We start from the raw sequence: 22,834 nt of genomic DNA, 5'->3' as shown, positions 1-22,834 counted from the left end.
GGCAGTGTCAGAGCTGTCACTGACCCAGCACACTGCCGCTCCAGCTGATCCAGGGCTGGGGGAGTGTGCGGTGCTCAGTCTGAATAACACAGGAACTTACAGAAAATGCACCTGCCGCACACTGTCAGAGGGAGTTTCCGTTCTGTGTTGAAGGGCTCAGGAGGAACCCTGTTATAGAGGAAGACTGTGGGCACTTGATGGATACTGGTCTGTGTTTGAGGATTCGGGGATGTTGATCAGTTACTAGCTGTGTGAGAGTTCGAGCAGTTACTGAGTGCCTGTGTGAGAGCTTGACCAGTTACTGAGTGCCTGTGTGAGAGCTTGACCAGTTACTGAGTGCCTGTGTGAGTTTGACCAGTTACTGAGTGCCTGTGTGAGAGCTTGACCAGTTACTGAGTGCCTGTGTGAGAGCTTGACCAGTTACTGAGTGCCTGTGTGAGTTCGAGCAGTTACTGAGTGTCTGTGTGAGAGTTTGAGCAGTTACTGAGTGCCTGTGTGAGAGTTTGAGCAGTTACTGAGTGTCAAATGAATGTCGCTTTTGTGCTTTGGATTTGAGACTGCAAAGTTTCATGTCACAGTGTAGTGGAGTCCTCCGTCCCATCAGACCGGACTGTATTTGAGCCCACATTGTAGAGGTGAAAGGGCAGTGTCGAACAAACAGCACCACCCGGTTCCCCTCCATTCAATGTGATGAGGAGCCATGATTAATATTAAATTAACTGGAGAAAATATTTAAAGACTGATTCCAAAAAAAACAATCATTTAAAAAAAATTATAATGCATAGTCATTTTTTTTAATTCATCTGATTTGTAGCTAATTAAACATTTTTAATACTTTAGTTGATCTAACTCAACTCCGTTCCCTCGCCACTGACTCCACCCCCTCCCCAACTTCTGTCTGAGGCTGAACCAGACTGTTTGCACCCTCGCTGTCATATTTGACCCTGAAATGAGCTTTTGACCACATATCCGCAGCATAACTAAGACCACCTGTTTCCACCTCTGTAATGTCGCCAGTCTCTGCTCTTACCTCAGTTCATCTGCTGCTGAAGCCCTCATCCATGCCTTTGTTACCTCTAGACTTGACTATTCCAACGCACTCCTGGCTGGCCTCCCACATGCTACCCTACGTAAACTAGAGGTGATAAAAAACTCTGCTGCCTGTGTCCGAACTCACACCAAGTCCTGCTCACCCATCACCCCTGTGCTCGCTGACCTACATTGACTCTTGGTTAAGCAACGCCTCCATTTCAAAATTCTCATCCTTGTTTTCAAATCCCTCCATGGCCTCACCCCTCTCTATCCCTGTAATCTCCTCCAGCCCCACAACACACACACAAACACACCCTCCCCCAAGATACCTGCGCTCCTCTAATTCTTCCCTCTTGAACATCCCTGATTATAATTGCTCAGCCATTTGTGGCCGTGCCTTCTGTTGCCTAGGCTCTAAGCTCTGGAAATCACTGCCTAAACCTCTCTGCCTCACTATCCCTTTTTCCTCCTTCAAGACGTTCCTTAAAACCTACCTCTTTGACTAAGCTTTTGGTCATCTGCCCTAATTTCTCCTTATGTGGCTCGGTGTCAAATGTTTTAATCTCATAATACTCCTGGGAAGCATCTTGGAATGTTTAACTACATTAAAGGGACTATATAAATACATTTTCAAATGATCCATTCTGTTTTTACTTTTATATCTCTATCACCCACTCTTATGTCTACATTTATAATGAGAATTGCCCGTGTAAAGTACTGATGCAGCAGCGCCTCCGCTGGCAGGTGGGTGCAATTACAGCACGACACATTTACATAGACAGTCAAGCTGCCCATTAACTTGGTTCGCACCCTCCAGTCGGTCAAGCTTCTGTGGCTTTGTACCTGTCGTTTTTCCATTGGAATCTTTCTGTACATGGTTCTGTCAACTCCACTAAGACCTGTGTGGTCTTTGACCGACCGAGACCAATTCCATCACTTTCCCATCTTAACCACGCTGAACAACCATGCTGAAATGCAATGACCTAACAAGACAATAGTATATTCGAGTCCAAAGAATACTGGATTCCTTTGGTCGTTTTTTTTCCCTACCCAAATAGGGTTCAGGTAGGGTTGCCAACTCTGGTTGGACATATTAGGAACATAGGAACAGGAGTGGGCCACTCAGTCCCTTAAACCTGTACCATCATTCAATTAGATCAGGATTGATCTGTATCTTAACTCCATTTAACTGCCTTGGTTCCATATCCTTTAATATCCATGCCTAACAAAAATCTATCAAGCTATTTTTTTATGGGGGAGAGATTCCAGATTTACACTACCCTTACTGTGAAGAAATACTTCCTGACATCACCCTTGAACAGCCGAGCTCTAATTTTAAGCTTATACCACTTTGTTCAGGACTCCTCCACAAAAGGAAACAGTTTTTCTCTATCTAGCCGAACAAACCCTTTAATCATTTAAGACAAAAAGCAGGAAACTATAGACCAGTTAGCCGAACATCTGTGGTTGGGAAAATGTTGGAGTCCATTATTAAAGAAGCAGTAGCAGGATATTTAGAAAAGCAAAATTCGGTCAGGCAGAGTGGATTTATGAAGGGGAAGTCATGTTTGACAAATTTTCTAGAGTTCTTTGAGGATGTAATGAACAGGGTGGATAGAAACATAGAAACATAGAAAATAGGTGCAGGAGTAGGCCATTCGGCCTTTCGAGCCTGCACCACCATTCAATGAGTTCATGGCTGAACATGCAACTTCAGTACCCCATTCCTGCTTTCTCGCCATACCCCTTGATCCCCCTAGTAGTAAGGATTACATCTAACTCCTTTTTGAATATATTTAGTGAATTGGCCTCAACAACTTTCTGTGGTAGAGAATTCCACAGGTTCATCACTCTCTAGGTGAAGATGTTTCTCCTCATCTCGGTCCTAAATGGCTTACCCCTTATCCTTAGACTGTGACCCCTGGCTCTGTACTTCCCCAACATTGGGAACATTCTTCCTGCATCTAACCTGTCTAAACCAGTCAGAATTTTAAACGTTTCTATGAGATACCCTCTCATTCTTCTGAACTCCAGTGAATACAAGCCCAGTTGATTCAGTCTTTCTTGATATGTCAGTCCCGCCATCCCGGGAATCAGTCTGGTGAACCTTCACTGCACTCCCTCAATAGCAAGAATGTCCTTCTTCAAGTTAGGAGACCAAAACTGTACACAATACTCCAGGTGTGGCCTCACCAAGGCCCTGTACAACTGTAGCAACACCTCCCTGCCCCTGTACTCAAATCCCCTTGCTATGAAGGCCAACATGCCATTTGCTTTCTTAACCGCCTGCTGCACCTGCATGCCAATCTTCAATGACTGATGTACCATGACACCCAGGTCTCGTTGCACTTCCCCTTTTCCTAATCTGTCACCATTCAGATAATAGTCAGACTCTCTGTTTTTACCACCAAAGTGGATAACCTCACATTTATCCACATTATACTTCATCTGCCATGCATTTGCCCACTCACCTAACCTATCCAAGTCGCTCTGCAGCCTCATAGCATCCTCCTCGCAGCTCACACTGCCACCCAACTTAGTGTCATCCGCAAATTTGGAGATACTACATTTAATCCCCTCGTCTAAATCATTAATGTACAATGTAAACAGCTGGGGCCCCAGCACAGAACCTTGCGGTACCCCACTAGTCACTGCCTGCCATTCTGAAAAGTACCCATTTATTCCTACTCTTTGCTTCCTGTCTGCCAACCAGTTCTCAATCCACCTCTGCACACTATCCCCAATCCCATGGCTTTAACTTTGCACATTATCTCTTGTGTGGGACCTTGTCGAAAGCCTTCTGAAAGTCCAAATACACCACATCAACTGGTTCTCCCTTGTCCACTCTACTGGAAATATCCTCTCAAAATTCCAGAAGATTTGTCAAGCATGCTTTGCCTTTCACAAATCCATGCTGACTTGGACCTATCATGTCACCTCTTTACAAATGCGCTGCTATGACATCTTTAATAATGGATTGCATCATTTTACCCACTATTGATGTCAGGCTGACCGGTCTATAATTCCCTGTTTTCTCTCTCCCTCCTTTTTTTAAAAAGTGAGGTTACATTGGCTACCCTCCTCTCCATAGGAACTGATCCAGAGTCTATGGAATGTTGGAAAATGACCAAGGCCACCTCCTTAAGTACTCTGGGATGCAAACCACCTGGCCCTGGGGATTTATCGGCCTTCAATCCCATCAATTTCCCCAACACAATTTCCCGACTAATAAGGATTTCCCTCAGTTCCTCCTTCTTACGAGATCCTCTGACCCCTTTTATATCCGGAAGTTTGTTTGTGTCCTCCTTAGTGAATACTGAACCAAAGTACTTGTTCAATTGGTCTGCCATTTCTTTGTTCCCAGTTATGACTTCCCCTGATTCTGACTGCAGGGGACCTACGTTTGTCTTTACTAACCTTTTTCTCTAATTTTGTCTTTACTAACCTTGAGATAATCACTATCACTCGGGGGGTAGTGCTGGGCAGGCTAATGGGACTCAAGGTAGACAAGTCCCCTGGTCCGGATGAAATGCGTCCCAGGGTAGTAAAAGAGATGGCAGAAGTTATAGCAGATGCATTCGTTATAATCTACCAAAATTCTCTGGACTCTGGGGAGGTACCAGCGGATTGGAAAGCAGCTAATGTAACGCCTCTGTTTAAAAAAGGGGGCAGACAAAAGGCAGGTAACTATAGGCTGGTTAGTTTAACATCTGTAGTGGGGAAAATGCTTGAAGCTATCATTAAGGAAGAAATAGCGGGACATCGAGATAGGAATAGTGCAATCAAGCAGATGCAACATGGATTCATGAAGGGGAAATCATGTTTAACTAATTTACTGGAATTCTTTGAGGATATAACGAGCATGGTGGATAGAGGTGTACCGATGGATGTGGTGTATTTAGATTTCCAAAAGGCATTCAATAAGTTGCCACACAAAAGGTCACTGCAGAAGATAAAGGTACGTGGAGTCAGAGGAAATGTATTAGCATGGATAGAGAATTGGCTGGCTAACAGAAAGCAGAGAGTCAGGATAAATGGGTTCTTTTCGGGTTGGAAATCGGTGGTTAGTGGTGTGCCACAGGGATCGCTGCTGGGACCACAACTGTTTACAATATACATAGATGACCTGGAAGAGGGGACAGAGTGTAGTGTAACAAAATTTGCAGATGACACAAAGATTAGTAGGAAAGCGGGTTGTGTAGAAGACACAGAGAGGCTGCAAAGAGATTTAGATAAGTTAAGCGAATGGGCTAAGGTTTGACAGATGGAATACAATGTCGGAAAATGTGAGGTCATCCACCTTGGAAAAAAAAACAGTAAAAGGGAATATTATTTGAATGGGGAGAAATTACAACATGCTGCGGTGCAGAGGGACCTGGGGGTCCTTGTGCATGAATCCCAAAAAGTTAGTTTGCAGGTGCAGCAGGTAATCAGGAAGGCGAATGGAATGTTGGCCTTCATTGTGAGAGGGATGGAGTACAAAAGCAGGGAGGTCCTGCTGCAACTGTACAGGGTATTGGTGAGGCCGCACCTGGAGTACTGCATGCAGTTTTGTCACCTTACTTAAGGAAGGATATACTAGCTTTGGAGGGGGTACAGAGACGATTCACTAGGCTGATTCCTGAGATGAGGGGGTTACCTTATGATGATAGATTGAGTAGACTGGGTCTTTATTTGTTGGAGTTCAGAAGGATCTTATAGAAACATTTAAAATAATGAAAGGGATAGACAAGATAGAGACAGAGAGGTTGTTTCCACTGGTCGCGGAGACTAGAACTAGGGGGCACAGCCTCAAAATACGGGGAGCCAATTTAAAACCGAGTTGAGAAGGAATTTCTTCTCCCAGAGGGTTGTGAATCTGTGGAATTCTCTGCCCAAGGAAGCAGTTGAGGCTAGCTCATTGAATGTATTCAAGTCACAGATAGATAGATTTTTAACCAATAAGGGAATTAAGGGTTACGGGGAGCGGGCGGGTAAGTGGAGCTGAGTCCACGGCCAGATCAGTCATGATCTTGTTGAATGGTGGAGCAGGCTCGAGGGGCTAGGTGGCCTACTCCTGTTCCTAATTCTTATGTTCTTATGTTATGTTCATATTTACCTATCTATAGAAGCTTTTGCAGTCCATTTTAATGTTCCCTGCAAGCTTCCTCTCGTACTCTAATTTCCCTGCCCTAATCAAACCCTTTGAACTCCTCTGCTGAGTTCTAAATTTCTCCCAGTCCCTGGGTTCGCTGCTATTTCTGGCCAATTTGTATGCCACTTCCTTGACTTTAATACTATCCCTGATTTCCCTTGAAAGCCACAGTTGAGCCACCTTCCCTTTTTTATTTTTACGCCAGACAGGGATGTACAATTGTTGTAGTTCATCCATGCGGTCTCTAAATGTCTGCCACCTTTCCTTTTTTATTTTTACGTCAGACAGGGATGTACAATTGTTGTAGTTCATCCATGCGGTCCCTAAATGTCTGCCATTGCCCATCCACTGTCAACTCCTTAAGTATCATTCGCCAATCTATCCTAGCCAATTCACGCCTCATACCTTCAAAGTTACCCTTTAAGTTCTGGACCATGGTCTCGGAATTAACTGTTTCATTCTCCATCCTAATGTAGAATTCCACCATATTATGGTCACTCTTCCCCAAGGGGCCTCGCACAATGAGATTGCTAATTGATCCTCTCTCATTACACAACACCCAGTCTAAGATGGCCTCCCCCCGAGTTGGTTCCTCGACATATTGGTCTAGAAAACCATCCCTTACGCACTCCAGGAAATCCTCCTCCACCGTATTGTTTCCAGTTTGGTTAGCCCAATCTATATGCATATTAAAGTCACCCATTATAACTGCTGCACCTTTATTGCATGCACCCCTAATTTCCTGTTTGCCCTCCCCAACATCACTACAACTGTTTGGAGGTCTGTACACAACTCCTACTAGTGTTTTCTGCCCCTTGGTATTCCATAGCTCCACCCATACCGATTCCACATCATCCAAGCCAATGTCTTTCCTTACAATTGCATTAATTTCCTCGTTAACCAGCAACGCCACCCCGCCTCCTTTTCCTTTCTGTCTATCCTTCCTAACCTTGGAAGTTGAGTTCCCAGCCTTGGTCACCCTGGAGCCATGTCTCCGTGATGCCAACCACATCGTATCCGTTAACTGCTATCTGCACTGTTAATTCGTCCACCTTATTCCGAATACTCCTTGCATTGAGGCACAAAGCCTTCAGGCTTGCCTTTTTAACACACTTAGACCCTTTAGAATTTTGCTGAAAAGTGGCCCTTTTTGTTTTTTGCCTTGGGTTTCTCTGCCTTCCACTTTTACTCATCTTTCTGTCTTTTGCTTCTGTCTCCATTTTGTTTCCCTCTGTCTCCCTGCATTGGTTCCCATCCCCCTGCCATATTAGGATAAAGGGGAACCAGTGGATGTGGTGTATTTGGACTTCCAGAAGGCATTTGACAAGGTGCCACATAAAAGGTTACTGCACAAGATAAAAGTTCACGGGGTTGGGGGTAATATATTAGCATGGATGGAGGATTGGCTAACTGACAGAGAATAGAGAGCCGGGATAAATGGTTCATTCTCTGGTTGGCAACCAGTAACTAGTGGGGTGCCGCAGGAATCAGTGCTGGGACCCTAACTATTTACAATCTATATTGACGACTTGGAAGAAGGGACTGAGTGTAACGTAGCCAGGTTTGCTGAAGATACAAAGATGGGAGGAAAAGGAATGTGTGAGGAGGACACAAAAAAATCTGCAAAAGGCCATAGACAGGCTAAGTGAGTGGGCAAAAAATTGGGAAATGGAGTATAATGTTGGAAAGTGTGAGGTCATGCACATTGGCAAAAAAAGTCAAAGAGCAAGTTATTATTTAAATGGAGAAAGATTGCAAAGTGCTGCAGTACAGCGGGACCTGGGGGTACTTGTGCATGAAACACAAAAGGATAGTATGCAGGTACAGCGAGTGATCAGAAAGGCCAATGGTATCTTGGCCTTTATTGACCTTTATTGCAAAGGGGATGGAGTATAAAAGCAGGGAAGTCTTGCTACAGTTATACAGGGTATTGGTGAGGCCACACCTGGAATACTGCGTGCAGTTTTGCTTTCCATATTTACGAAAGGATATACTTGCTTTGGAGGCAGTTCAGAGAAGGTTCACTGGGTTGATTCCGGGGATGGGAGGGGGGGTTGACTTATGAGTAGGTTGGGCCTCTACTCCTTGAAATTCAGAAGAATGAGAGGTGATTTTATCGTAACATATAAGATTGAGGGGGCTTGACAAGATGGATGCAGAGAGGATGTTTCCACTGATGGGGGAGACTATAACTAGAGGGCATGATCTTAGAATAAGTGGCCGCCCATTTAAAACAGAGATGAGGAGACATTTCTTCTCAGAGGGTTGTAAATCTGTGGAATTCGCTGCCTCAGAGAGCTGTGGAAGCTGGGACATTAAGAAACTGTCTATTTCTGTCTTAAATTTATTCAAACGATAAGGGAATAAGTGGTTATGGGGAGCGGGCGGGGAAGTGGAGCTGAGTCCATGATCAGATCAGCCGTGATCTTATTGAAAGGCGGAGCAGGCTCAAGGGGCCGTATGGCCTACTCCTGGTCCTATTTCTTATGTTTCTTATGTTAAATGCCTCAATTAGATCACTCCTTAATCTTCTATACTCAAGAGAATACAAGCCTAGTCTATGCAACCTGTCCTCATAATTTAACCCTTTTAATCCTGGTATCATTCTGGTGAATCTACACCCCCTCCAGGGTCAATATATCCTTCCTAAGATGTGGTGCTCAGAACAGAAAGCAATATTACAGATGAGGTCTAACCAGAGCTTTATACAACTGTGGTATAACTTTCACCTCTCTGTATTCTAGCCCCCTTCAGATTAGGTTTATTGATTTTCTTTTTAACATAGAATTTACAGCACAGGAACAGGTCATTCGGCCCAACTGGTTTATGCCAATGTTTGTGCTCCACATAAGCCTCCTCAAACTCTAACTCACCTCATCCTATCAGCTTATCCTTCTATTCCTTTCCCCTTCATGTGTTTATCCAGCTGCCTCTTAAATTCATCTATGCTATTTGCCTCAACTATTCGTTGTGGTAGCGAGTTCCACACTCTGGGTAAAGAAGTTTTTCCTGAATCCCCATTGGAATTTTTGGTGACTATCTTATGGTTTTGATCCCTAGTTTTGGATTCCACACAAGCGGAAATATTTTTTCCAAGTCTACCCTATTAAGCCCCTTCATAATCTTCAAGATCGCCATCAGATTATCCCTCAGCCTTCTCCCTTCTCATTTCTAGCGAAAACATCCCCAGCTGTTCAACTAGTTCTTTCAATACAAGTAAAACCGGTTTCCTTTTAAGCTTTGTGTCTACCTTGCTTGCTTCTTGAAAGTCGCTGACAAACACTTAAAAAAAATAACAATATTTTATTTTTGTTTCTTCAGTCGAACAGATTTTCTGAAGTTGGCTAGCTTATCAGACCCCCAACAGCAAACAGGAGGTTTAGTAATCAACCAAGACGATAGAAGAAAAGTGGAAGGTGACCACACTGGGACAATGAGCACCAACACCGACAGCCAAATAAGAGCTGAAACTGATAAGCACCTCTCCCCACGTGTGCCTTCTCACATTGCTGGGAGTCCTGAGTCCTCGCATACTTCAAGCAGCACAGGGCAGCAAAATAGTAATGGAGGGCTTAGCGACATGAGGAGTAGAATGTCAGGACAGCCAAATAGCTCCTTGCAACTGAGCATGGCAGATTTGAAACAAGTAGTTTATAAAACATCCTTTGCAGATGAAGGAAGAGTTGTGAATGGAAAAGATCTAACCCCAAGAGATGGAAGTAACAGTGAGCAGGTTCTCTCTTTGTCAGGCAATCCGACACAGAGTAATGTTGCAGTAAACATTGGCAGCCAAAGTACCATGAGTTCGGTTCTGCATGTCGGGACAATTGGAGGTGATCCAGCTCAGAAGCCCAGCAAAGAGCCCAGATTTGGTAGAGGTGATGCGTTGCAGAATACTGATCAGAATGGTCTCATTTCTAAAACACTTCACTCTCCATGCAATGAGGAAAATGCATCTGAAAAGTTGAAAGTGGTTCAAGTTCCTGTACCACAACTGGTTGAAAACTCTCTCTTAAATCCCAAAAATGAACCACTTCAAAAATACCCTATAGACTCCTTCAAAACACACACCACTGAAAACCCTGCCTTCAATGCAATAAGTCCTTTGGTTCAAAATCCTACAGAGGATTCAAAAAACTTCCATGTTGGAAGCTCTGGAGTGGTCAGTCCAAAGCCTCGAGCAGAGACACTCCAGTATACATACGAGAAGACAGGACAAGAGGAAAGAGATGAACAGCACTTCCAATCAACCGAAAGCCCCATTCTAGAGAATAAAATGATTTTCAATGACATTTTCATTCAAAATCACAGGAGGAAAGTGGTCACAAATGTCCCCGATGACCCTGAGGATCCATCAGAACTAGATGGGTTTGTAGATTCCCTTCGTAACTTGGATGCTCCCATACTCTTGAGTCGTAACAAAGGTCCAAGAAATCAGAGAGCCCATTCCATCTCGCCGTCTTTCTCCACTTTACCTCCAATAGAAGAGGATCAGACCAATCCAAAGGGTCTTCTATCTTCAGCAATTACCAAGAGATCACAGCAGGCTGTGGACCCTGTGGCTGTTGATGGGAAACCTTTGCCAAGCCTACCTATGCAACCAACTTCACCACTCTCTCGAATTGATTTCTCAAAGCCGGCAATAAAAAAGGAAATTCTCACCCCGAGGCAGATGATGAAGATACAGTTCGAGGATAAACCCAAAGTTGGAGTCCAGCGTGCTTCTGCAGAGAACAGCATAGTCTTCCAATCAGCTCTTCTGGGGAGGACCAATTTACCGTTCAGTGCAAATTCAGAAAACAAGGACCCCCTCAGTGGAGAGAACCAATGGTCTCGAGTTGGCACCAGCTTGTTGTACTCCAATTATCAGAAGCCCATCCAGTCTTTCTCCAGCAGGAAATTGGACGTCAACCTGAAATCAAGCACCTCCAGTCCAAGTAGTGGACCATCGACTGTGTTACCAAATCTAGCAGAGAAAAGTTTGTTGCACGAGGATGTCGGCACAACAAAAATGGCTGTGGACCTCTCATTGCCAACATTCCTTCCAAGCTCATTTGAAGGGAGTTTGATGGACACTAGAAGGCCCAGCCTGCTCCCAGACATCTCTGACAGGCTGATGCCTGGATACTCCAGTCTGTCAGATATCAGTAGGGATCTTCACTCCCAAAGAATTTCTTTATCTTCTGATTTAGACCACTCCACTGTTGCCAATAGAAAACCAGGAAAAGTGACGGCTTTTCCAGATGCATGGGTGAGTAGAAAGTTTCCACCACCCCCACCCCCCCCACTTTTTCCCTGACTATTCCCATTCCTGATCTCTATTCAGCGATTCAATGCACTTACCTAATAATCTGCCTATTTCCCCCTCTAACCTTCCATTGTCCTCCTGCATCCAGCCTTACGCATGCTATGCCCTCTAATATCTTCAGTGAGGTTTGATGTTGGTTCTCTAAGCCCGTGTCCAAATCACTTATGTATGTGGAGAACTAAGGCCCAACACAGTCTCTAGGGCACACTACTAGCTGCATCTCATCAACTAAGAAACGGCCACTTACTCATACTCAAGCATTGCTCTATCCATTACACAATATTACCTTTTTATACCAAGGGTATCTTTGCAACAAGTCTCTTATATGGCATTTTATCAATGATTTGCTTCTCTGTCTCATAGTGTGATGAATTTTGATAATCCATTTGATAATTGTAGTTTTGATGAGCTATTATCTGCAATATGTGCCAACCCCAGTAAATGTCTGAATGGCGAATACTACAATACACACTTCCTGTACTTTTTAAAGAATTAATTCATGGGATGTGGGCACTGCTGGCATTTATTGCCCATCCCTAATTTCCCTTGAGAAGGTGGTGGTGAGCTGCCTTCTTGACAACTGAGTGCTTGGCCATTTCAGAAGGCAAGGACTCCACCGCATTTGCTGTGGGTCTGGAGTCATATATCGGTCAGACCAGGTAAGGATGCCAGATTTCCTTCCTTTAAAGGGCATTCGTGAACCAGATGGATCCAGTAGTTACATGGCCATCATTACTGATACTAGGCAAATAGCAGAGATGCATTTAAGGGGAAGCTAGACAAACATATGAGGGAGAAAGGAATAGCACGATATGTTGATGGGGTTGAAGTAGGGTGGAGGGAGGCTCGTGTGGAGCATAAACACTGTCATAGACCTGTTGGGCCGAATGACCTACAGGTTGCCTCAAGTAACAAAATGTCCAGAGGCACTCGAGGTGAATTGTGTGTGTGCTGTGTGTTGGGCTAGGTTGGAGGGTGGGGGGTCATGGGGGAGTGGGATGGTTTGGTTGTACACTGAGCATGGGCTGGAAGGCATTAAGTGAGGTTGCTGAAGACCATGTCAATGAGGCGGGTTTTGAGAAAGCTTTTGAAGGTGATGAGCAATGAAGGCTTTGTGAAGGAAACTGCACAGAGCAAGGGTGTGGTTGAAAGTTCTGCCACCAATGGGGGTAGTTGGGAAATGAATCCCCCCCCACCCGCGCATTAACATTAATGATGTAGACCTTTCTTCCTCCTCGATCTCCCTTTAGCAGTGTGGTAACTTGGGGCGCAGTAAAGTGCCACTGGTCCCCGACTTGGGTCCATTCGTCACATGTGATTATGACAGTGATGGAGTGTTCACGTTGCAGCCCATCAGACTGTTAATCAGCCGACGAATCCTTCCACTACGTCACACCGTTCTCCAAGGAAAGAGTGTGAAGATACAAAAACAACAGCAACAAATCTTTTCCTCACTTCTCTGCTGTCTCCTCCCCCAAAGTTGCTGGCTCTTGCTGGGGTACCTGTCTATGATTGCAGACATCCCTCCAGTACCTTGCACAACTGTCCATTCTTCATGTGACCATGTGTGTTAGCAAACTATGACGATGGGGTGGTGGGGGAAATTCACAGTCAAGCCACCTTCACTTGACATTCTACCATGAGTTACTGGATTGTGATCGAGCAGTAACGTGGGCTGATTTTTTTTCACCCTCCCTTAGTCCAAGGATGCAGCTTTGGGATGCTGCTATTGTCACTCCATCTAACTCCGCACAGACCAGGAATTGAACTTGCGGCTATCCTAGTCTGTATGCCTCTGTATCGCCTGGAAAGGGCTTCTATCTGAGTTAATTGTGATATATTCTTTATGACATCACAAACACACACACGCACACACAAGATAACTCTACAGGAACTTGTCATCATGTGACTTGTCACATGACCCTTTTATTGTATACACCTCAGTTGCATTACCACAGTAGTCCACTAGGCGGAGCTATATTACATTAATAACCTGAATTATTGGGTGGGGGGGGAGAAACCAGAGAGTTTCACCTTGATCAACAAAATCACCCTGGGCCACATCTGTACAGGGTGATGGTGGAACTATTCTCCACCTCACCTGCAAAAACTCCCAAAAGAGCAGAAATCAAAAGTGTTTCCTGCAGTGTTGATTATGAAGATTGATTATGGTTGAATATCTGGTTATGAATTTAATTTTTTTTCTTTGACAAAGATTAGCAAATGTTGTAGAATGTCCTTAATTATAATTCCTTGGCTGCACAGGAATGTGGTTTGTGGAATGAAAACAACTAGTTTGAATACTCTGACATGAGATTGAGATGCTAGAGTTTTGATTAATTGTCTTCTTGGAAGTTTCACCTGAGCTTACTTGCCTCAAGGGAGAGTGAGTCAGCTTGGCGGTATCAGTAAAGGAAAGTGTAGCGAGCGGTAAGACCCATACTAACTAGACGACAAGTTTTGCCAAACACATTTCATGAAAACGGTGCTCCTTAAGACCTGGTGAAAGTGCACCAAATCACACAAGATTCCAGTTTAGTAGAGCAAGACACTTCAGTGATGTATGTATGAGTGCGTGTAATGACGAATACTCTTTGGGAATCCAAGTTGGCAGCTGTGCTCTGAAGTACAGGTTCAGTGGAATTTAGAGAATTTTCAACATGTTGAAAAATATGTCACCAAACCACTCTTGCCACAGATCTGGATTGATACATGGGCAAGCTCAACACATGGCTACTGCACTCTGCCAGGGCCAAAATCAACTAAAGAAAAGTGCAGACATGCTGACGGAATGTGAGGTCCATTTTGCCCCATGAAATGGCCGCGATGGGTTTGATGTTCAATAAACACCGAAAACAGAAATAATTGAGAACTTTCATTACTACAGCATTCCTCATGTACAAAGGCATCTCGGAGAGCCTTGAAGGAGAGTGGACAGGGCAAGATGGGCAAGTAACAGAAAGAGTGGCTGCCCATGGTGGAACAGAGTGAGTGAGGAATGAGACTGAAATCACTGTAGGAGGAGCTGGAGGTGGATGTAGGGATCTGCAGCTGGAGGAGGTCACAAAGTTAAAGAGAGGCAAAGCCATAGAGGCATTGGGAGGTGAGAACAAGAGACTCGGAGTTAGTTCCATGGGACCGGGGACCCAGTGGAGCTTGACGAGGGCAAAGTGAGGGATGGTGGTGTGGGTGTGAGCTGGCTTATGTCAAGAAGTCTTGAGGAAAAATTGGATCTCGGGCAGAAAGTGGAACAATGGAACCTAGAAACCGTTTCAAAATAATTTCCCCTGTTTTCCTCTTGTACGCCATTCCTATTTTTACTTCTCTCCTCTCCTGAAGGCATTGTCAGTGCCGATGGGGGTGTAAATGGGTGGTAGATGACTGGCTGCCCATTATACACCCAGCCCGACTTTTCCATTACAATGAATTTGATGAAAGAAAACTCGGGCGAGGTGTATAACAGGTAATGGATCCAATAAGCCCATTTTATGCCCCTCCGATTGTTGACCCTCACCAGGTTACGGGTGTCTGTGTCTGTGTGTGTGTGTGTGTGTCAGCCGACAAGATGAAGAACTGAAACTCAGTTCAATGCACAAGAGTGCGGTAAGCACAGGACGGGTGAGTCAAGCTTCAGAGACATCTTAGCATCGAAGCTAACTCTTTGATTATGTATGTTTCAGTCATGCCTCTGTTCCAATCCTCACTGCCCACTTGACAGGTAATCATGTCACTGACCACACAACAGCTCTAATTAATCAAAAATGTCCTCAATATATATTTTGTTTTTCAGAAATCCAAACCAAAGGAACAAGGAGCAATTAACCCACGACCCGGCAAGGTAAGAAATACAAACCGCAGGGGAAAGAAAGCTGCTTCTTCGACCTGCTCTATTCAAATTAAATGTACACTACACCTCGGTGGACATCTCCAAGTAGCCTTGAACCTTTTTTTTTTGTTTGTTTCTCTCTTTTATTGATGCTGCAAGGGTCAATGATCCTCGGAGATTTACCTTTGTGACCCTCTTGCGTCCCAGCAACATCATCCTCCCCTCCTTGCTCATTCACGCGCCCCCTCCTTCGCGCGCCCCCTTCGCTCGCACCCTCGCCCCCTCCCTCCCTCCATGCCCCCTCCTCACTACCCCCCTCCCTCGCTCCTTTCTCGTCTCAACCCACTTCCTTGCTGCCCCCCTCCTTTACGCAGCAAATTATGAACTGGAATGCACTGCCTGAAAGGGTGGTGAGAGCAGATTCAGTCATAACTTTCAAAAGAGAATTGGATAAATACTTGAAGGGGAGAAAATTGCAGGGCTATGGGGAAAGAGCAGGGAGAGTGGGACTAATTTGATAGCTCTTTTAAAGAGTCGTAACAGGCACAATGGGCCGAATGGCCTTTTACTGTGCTGTAAGATTCTAGATTTCTATGAGTGAAGAAATGGCAGAAAGATTTACCACTGGAACAAAAACTTAAAAGCAATGTACTGTGAATCCTGGAATGCGAAGCTTGTATCTGATTAAAGTAATCCTATTTTATGCAGGCCAGTGGACATCTGGGGTTTAGAAAAATGAAGCATAGCTCCTTCCACATCCTCAGGACTTCCCAACCAATAACTGTTTGAAGTGTAGTCACAGTTATTATGTGGGTAAATGTGGCAATCATTTTACACACAGCAAGTCCCACAAACAGCGATGAGGTGAATCAGCAGATAATATGTTTTGAAGGAGGAATGTTAGCCAGGAAACCAGGAGAACTCTCTTGCTCTTCCAATAGTGCCATGGGGTCGTTTACCCCCACCTGAAAAAGCAGCCGAGGCCTCGGTTTAGCATCTCATCTGAAAGACGGCACCTCTGACCGTACAGCACTCCCTTAAACTGAGTTATCAGCATAGACTTTGGCTTAAATCCGAAACCTTCTGACTTAGTGTTGAGAGTCTCGCCGTGGAGCCGATCATAGAGTACTTCGTGCTGTGTCACTCAACTTTCCTGTATACAAAGGAGCTGGATGAGTACTGAGATGAGAGCAAAACTAAAGGTTAAAGGGATGAACACGGACAGACATAGCTGAACACTGCCTTTGGGAGCTCGGGAAAGTTATATGTAGAATGCAGCCAGTCAGTGTAGAACACAGCTCAAGGCTTCAAATAATATCAGCAAAATACTCCAAAAATTCCTAGTTTTTCCTGCACTCAAGAATAGACAAGTTTTACTGTCTTGACAAAGTGTGGTTGTTCTGGCAAGATTATTCATGTAATGAAAGTTCCCAAGGGCCTTCGGTGGTGGTGGGGGGGTGGTCAGACACACACAGACACAAAGTAGGAGTTGGAAGAGCTGACTGAAAGTGAGGAGACTTTTACCGGTGCAGACAGATGTAGCAAGGTAGAGAGGAGCTGGAAGAGAATTCCTTCACCCAAGAGACCAAAGTACAGGAATCAAATCTCATCCCCCACGATGCTCAGACTTGTACTGCGATCCTCCACAATCTTTCTCTAGAAAAAGATGGTCTGCACCTGGGCAGGACCGGAACCGATGTCCTAGGCAGAGTGTTTGCTGGTGCTGTTGGGGAGGGTTTAAACTAATATGGCAGGGGTTGGGAATCTATGCAGGGAGGCAGAGGGAAGTACAATGGGGGCAGAAGCAAAAGGTAGAAAGGAGATAAGGAAAAGTGGAGCACAGAGAAATTAAGGGCAAAAATTAAAAAGGGACACTTTACAACATAATTGTAAAAGGACAGAGTGTTTTTTTAAAAAAAAAAACAAGTCTAAAGGCTCTGAGTCTCAATACGAGGAGCATTCATAATAAGGTGGATGAATTAACTGCACAGATAGCTGTTAATGGATATGATGTAATTGGGATTACGGAGACATGGCTCCAGGGTAACCAAGGCTGGGAACTCAACATCCAGGGGTATTCAATATACAGGAAGGATAGACAGAAAGGAAAAAGAGGTGGGGTAGCATTACTGATTAAAGAGGAGATTAACACAATAGTAAGGAAGGACATTAGCTTGGATGATGTGGAATCTATATGGGAGGAGCTGCGAAACACCAAAGGGCAGAAAGCGTTATTGGGAGTTGTGTACAGACCACCAAACCATACTAGTGAGATTGGGGATGGCATCAAGTAGGAAATTAGGGATACATGCAATAAAGGTACAGCAGTTATCATGGGTGACTTTAATCTACATATAGATTGGGCTAACCAAACTGGTAGCAATACTGTGGAGGAGGATTTCCTGGAGTGTATAAGGGATGGTTTTGTCGACCAATATGTTGAGGAACCAACTAGAGAGCAGGCCATCCTAGACTGGGTGTTGTGTAATAAGAGACAATTAATTAGCAATCTTGTCATGCGAGGCCCCTTGGGGAAGAGTGACCATAATATGGTAGAATTCTTCATTAAGGTGGAGAGTGACACAGTTAATTCAGAGACTAGGGTGCTGAACTTAAAGAAAGGTAACTTCGATGGCATGAATTGGCTAGGATAGACTGGCGAATGATACTTTAAGGGTTGATGGTAGATAGGCAATGGCAGATATTTAAAGATTACATGAATGAACTACAACAATTGTACATCCCTGTCTGGCGTAAAAATAAAACAGGGACGCTCAACCGTGGCTAACAAGGGAAATTAGGGATAGTGTTAAATCCAAGGAAGAGGCATATAAATTGGCCAGAAAAAGCAGCAAACCTGAGGACTGGGAGAAATTTAGAATTCAGCAGAGGAGGACTAAGGGTTTAATTAGGAGGGGGAAAATAGAGTATGAGAGTAAGCTTGCAGGGAGCATAAAAACTGACTGCAAAAGCTTCTATAGATATGTGAAGAGAAAAAGATTAGTGAAGACTAATGTAGGTCCCTTGCAGTCAGAATCAGGTGAATTCATAATGGGGAACAAGGAAATGGCAGACCAATTGAACAAATACTTTGGTTCTGTCTTCATGAAGGAAGACACGAATAACCTTCCGAAAATACTAGGGGACCGAGGGTCTACCGAGAAGGAGGAACTGAGGGAACTGAGGGAAATTCTTATTAGTATTAGGGAAATTGATGCGATTGAAGGCCGATAGTCTGCATCCCAGAGTACTTAAGGACGTGGCCCTAGAAATAGTAGATGCATTGGTGGTCATTTTGCAACATTCCATGGACTCTGGATCAGTTCCTATGGGTTGGAGGGTAGCTAATGTAACCGCACTTTTTAAAAAAGGAGGGAGAGAGAAAACAGGGAATTATAGACCGGTTAGCCTGACATAGGTGGTGGGGAAAATCTTGGAATCATTTATTAAAGATGTAATAGCAGCGCATTTGGAAAGTAGTGACAGGATCGGTCCAAGTCAGCATGGATTTATGAAAGGGAAATCATGCTTGACAAATCTTGAATTTTTTGAGGATGTAACTAGTAGAGTGGATAAGGGAGAACCAGTGGATGTGGTGTATTTGGACTTTCAAAAGGCTTTTGACAAGGTCCCACACAAGAGATTAGTGTGCAAAATTAAGGCACATGGAATTGGGGGTATGTATTGATGTGATAGAGAACTGGTTGGCAGACAGGAAGCAGAGAGTAGGAATAAATGGGTCCTTTTCAGAATGGCAGGCAGTGACTAGTGAGGTACCGCAAGGTCCCGTGCTGGGACCCCAGCTATTTACAATATATATTAATGATTTGGACAATGGAATTGAGTGTAATATCTCCAAGTTTGCAGATGGCACTAAACTGGGTGGCGGTGTGAACTGTGAGGAGGATGCTAAGAGGCTGCCGGGTGACTTGGACAGGTTAGGTGAGTGGGCAAATGCATGGCAGATGCAGTATAATGTGGATAAGTGTGAAGTTATCCACTTTGGTGGCAAAAACAGGAAGGCAGATTATTATCTGAATGGTGACAGATTAGTAAAAGGGGAGGTGCAACGAGACCTGGGTGTTATGGTATATCAGTCATTGAAAGTAGGCATACAGGTACAGCAGGAAGTAAATAAAGCAAATGGCATGTTGGCCTTCATAGCGAGAGGATTTGAGTATAGGAGCAGGAAGGTCTTGCTGTAGTTGTACAGGGCCTTGGTGAGACCACACCTTGAGTATTGTGTGCAGTTTTGGTCTCCTAATCTGAGGAAGTACATTCTTGCTATTGAGGGAGTGCAGTGAAGGTTCACTGACTGATCCCCGGAATGGCTGGACTGACATATGAAGAAAGACTGGATCGACTAGGCTTACATTCACTGGAATTTAGAAGAATGAGAGGGAATCTCATAGAAGCATATAAAATTCTGACGGGATTGGACAGGTTAGATGCAGGAAGAATGTTCCCGATGTTGGGGAAGTCCAGAACCAGGGGTCACAGTCTAAGGATAAGGGGCAAGCCATTTAGGACCGAGATGAGGAGAAACATTTTCACCCAGAGAATTGTGAACCTGTGGAATTCTCTACCACAGAAAGTTGTTGAGTCCAGTTCGTTAGATATTTTCAAAAGGGAGTTAGATGTGGCCCTTACAGCTAAAGGGATCAGGGGGTATGGAGAGAAGGCAGGAATGGGATACTGAAGTTGCTTCTGCACCTATTTTCTATGTTTCTATGTTTCTATGTAAAAGGAAGGCTGAGGGATTACCTAATAGAGATGTTTAAGATGATGAAGAGGGTAGGGCAGATGTAGAGAAGGTGTTTCCACTTGTGGGGGAGAGTAGACCTAGGGGCCATAAATATGATAGTCGCCAATAAATTCAATAAGGAACTCAGGAGAAATTTCTTTACCCAGAGAATGATCAGAATGTGGAACTCGCTACCATAGGGAATGGTTGAAGCGAACGGCATAGTTGCATTAAAGGGGGAGTTAGATAAATACAGGAGAGAGAATGGAATAGAAGGATTATACTGATAGGGTGAGATGAAGTAAAGTGATTGGGCCGAATGGTCTATTTCTGTGCTGTAAATTCTTTGTAAAAGATCATATTATTTGCATGTCTTTTACAACACTCCAGGAGGTATCGCATGTAGCAGCTTGAATTACAGCCAAACAAGTTCTCTGGCTGCGAGTCAGGTGATGTTTTAAATGCTCCGCAGTACAGATCGAAGGAGTTCCTCACACAAAGCATTTCAACGTCATCCTCTCCAACTAAAATCATGAGGATTAAGAACAAAACAGCAGCCCTCCATCACAATCACACAAGGACCATGTTGAATTTCCTGCAAAGTATGAATGGGAGTTAGGACACAGGCAGCCGAGTTTTGGCTGACCTCAAGTTTACGTAGCCCACATCTCCATCAGATATGCAGCTCTTCACAATGGGACAAAGCAGTTCCTTCAAATCAAAAGACCAGGAGCTGCCAATTGATCCCAGCAACCAAACACAGGGTGAAACCTAAACTGAAGCAAAAGTACTGTGGATGCTGGAAAGCTGAAATAAAAACCCGGAAATGCTGAAAACATTCTGTGGGTCAGGCAGCATCTGTGGAGAGAGAAACCGAGCTAACGTTTCAGGTCGATGACCTTTTGTCAGAACTGCTTTCGATCTGAAACATGAACTCTGTTTTTCGCTGCACAGATGCTGCCTGACCTGTGGACTCGCCGAGCAGGGCTGGGGCAAGTCCAGTGACTTGTCAAAATAACCCTGTACTCAGCCGTTCTGGTCACTGCATTACAGAGAAGGACATAGAGGCACTGGAAGAAGTGCAGAAAAGATTTCCGTGGTTTACAGCAGAACTGAGAGGTTATACTATCAGGGACTATTGAACAGGCTCTCTTCTCTAGAAAAGAAAACAGATAGTAATCTTTAAAATTATGAAAGAGTTTTGATATTAGAGTAGACATAGAGAAAATGTTTTCACTTATGGAGGAGTCGAAAACTAGGGGCCATAGTCACTAATAAATCCAATAGGGATTTCAGGGGAGACTTATTTACCCAGAGAGTGGTGAGAATGTGGAACTTGATACCACATGGAGTGTTTGAGGCGAATAGCATAGATGCATTTAAGGGAAAGCTAGATCTGCACATGAGGGAGAAATAGAAGGATGTGTTGATGGGGTGAGATGAAGAGGGTGAGAGGAGGCTCGTGTGGAACATAAACACCGGCATAGACCAGTTGGGCTGAATGGCCTGTTTCTGTGCTGTACATTCGATGTAACTCGCGATGAGTAAAGATGCATAAACCTGCACCCCAGGTGGGGGGTGATGCCTGTAGTTGGTCCTCTCTGTGGAATAGACCAACTCTTCACAGTTCCTGACTGTTTCCTGTACTATCTCCCATCTCTTTCTCTCACAATTTAGATCATCATTTACGACAAGCCCAACTTCTCCGGTTTTCAGAGAGAAATCAATTGCGATGTGCCCGATTGCTTGGCATGGCTGTTTCCTGCTGTTATTTCGATACGGGTTGTTCGAGGATGGTAAGTCCAATGCAGACACGTCACAATTGGCCACCTACAAACTACTTTTTTGTGGGTATGTTAACTAATAATCCTCTACCACCACTGATTTTTCTCCCCTTGCCTCTCTTCCGCACTGTAAAAGACATGAATTATTTTTTAATTTGCTATTAACATTTACGGAGGTTAAATTGGGCCATGTAGCATCCATTTTTCAGGCGCTACGTGGCCTCCTTCGGCTCCAAAATGGCCGGCAGGAAGCATGCATGCACTCCCAACTGAAAAGTACGCTGTCCGCCATATTGGTAAAGGACAAACCATAGGCGTCCTTAATCCAGTCCTGAAACAGGAGTTAGGCCGTCTGCATATGCAAACACAGGACCTAATGCTTGCTTCAGGACCCTCGTTACAACATTGGTTGGAGGATTTACCTGATGCTGTCTCCAACAAACAGCCCCAGCTTCACAATGGTGAGATCCGAGGCCCCATATCCGGAGCTTCTCAGACCAGGCTATTTGTGTGCGGGGGGGACGGGGGTGCCCAACAGCAAATTTAACCCCCTGACTATTTTGGTGGACTTTGCCCAAGATTTAATTGCAGAGTACTGAACCATACAGATAGGTTCCATCCCCACTCAGTGGGGCAGAAGTTTATCTCAGCTGGAGCAGCAGTTAGGGCTATAGTTGGCCTCAGTGCTGCTGGACTAGTCGGGAGAGTGGAAACGAATCAGCTAGGATCCCCACTTCTGATCGTTATCCTGCAACCACTCTGGAAAATGCCCACGTGTGGAATGTCAAGGAAAGATGAGGTACCGCTCAGCTGGGGGCACCCCTACCCTCCCATCCCATGCTTGAATAGCCTGTTCATGCTCTTGCATGAAAGCAAAAGGGTGAGTCGGGTGCAGTTCCAGAGGTTCCCTGTGTACGTAACCCCAGCAAGGGAGAAAAATCACAGGGGTGTTAACAAAAATATTGGGGGATAAGGAAGGTGGTTTGACTGACAGTCAAGAAACATC

At 44.5% G+C, this 22,834-nt stretch overlaps 1 long non-coding RNA gene across 1 annotated transcript; it reads left to right on the top strand.

Annotated features, from left to right (window-relative positions):
• The first annotated feature begins 11,355 nt into the window (after positions 1–11,355).
• On the top strand, positions 11,356–21,752 carry LOC139279320 (uncharacterized). The gene is made up of 3 exons (XR_011596444.1): positions 11,356–11,417; positions 15,265–15,312; positions 21,722–21,752. It is a non-coding gene; the product is annotated as an uncharacterized lncRNA (long non-coding RNA).
• Positions 21,753–22,834: the final 1,082 nt, after the last annotated feature.

The sequence above is a fragment of the Pristiophorus japonicus genome, chromosome 14 (genome assembly GCF_044704955.1).
Source record: "Pristiophorus japonicus isolate sPriJap1 chromosome 14, sPriJap1.hap1, whole genome shotgun sequence".
Classification (NCBI taxonomy): domain Eukaryota; kingdom Metazoa; phylum Chordata; class Chondrichthyes; family Pristiophoridae; genus Pristiophorus; species Pristiophorus japonicus.
This window is presented reverse-complemented; position numbering and strand designations above follow the sequence as displayed.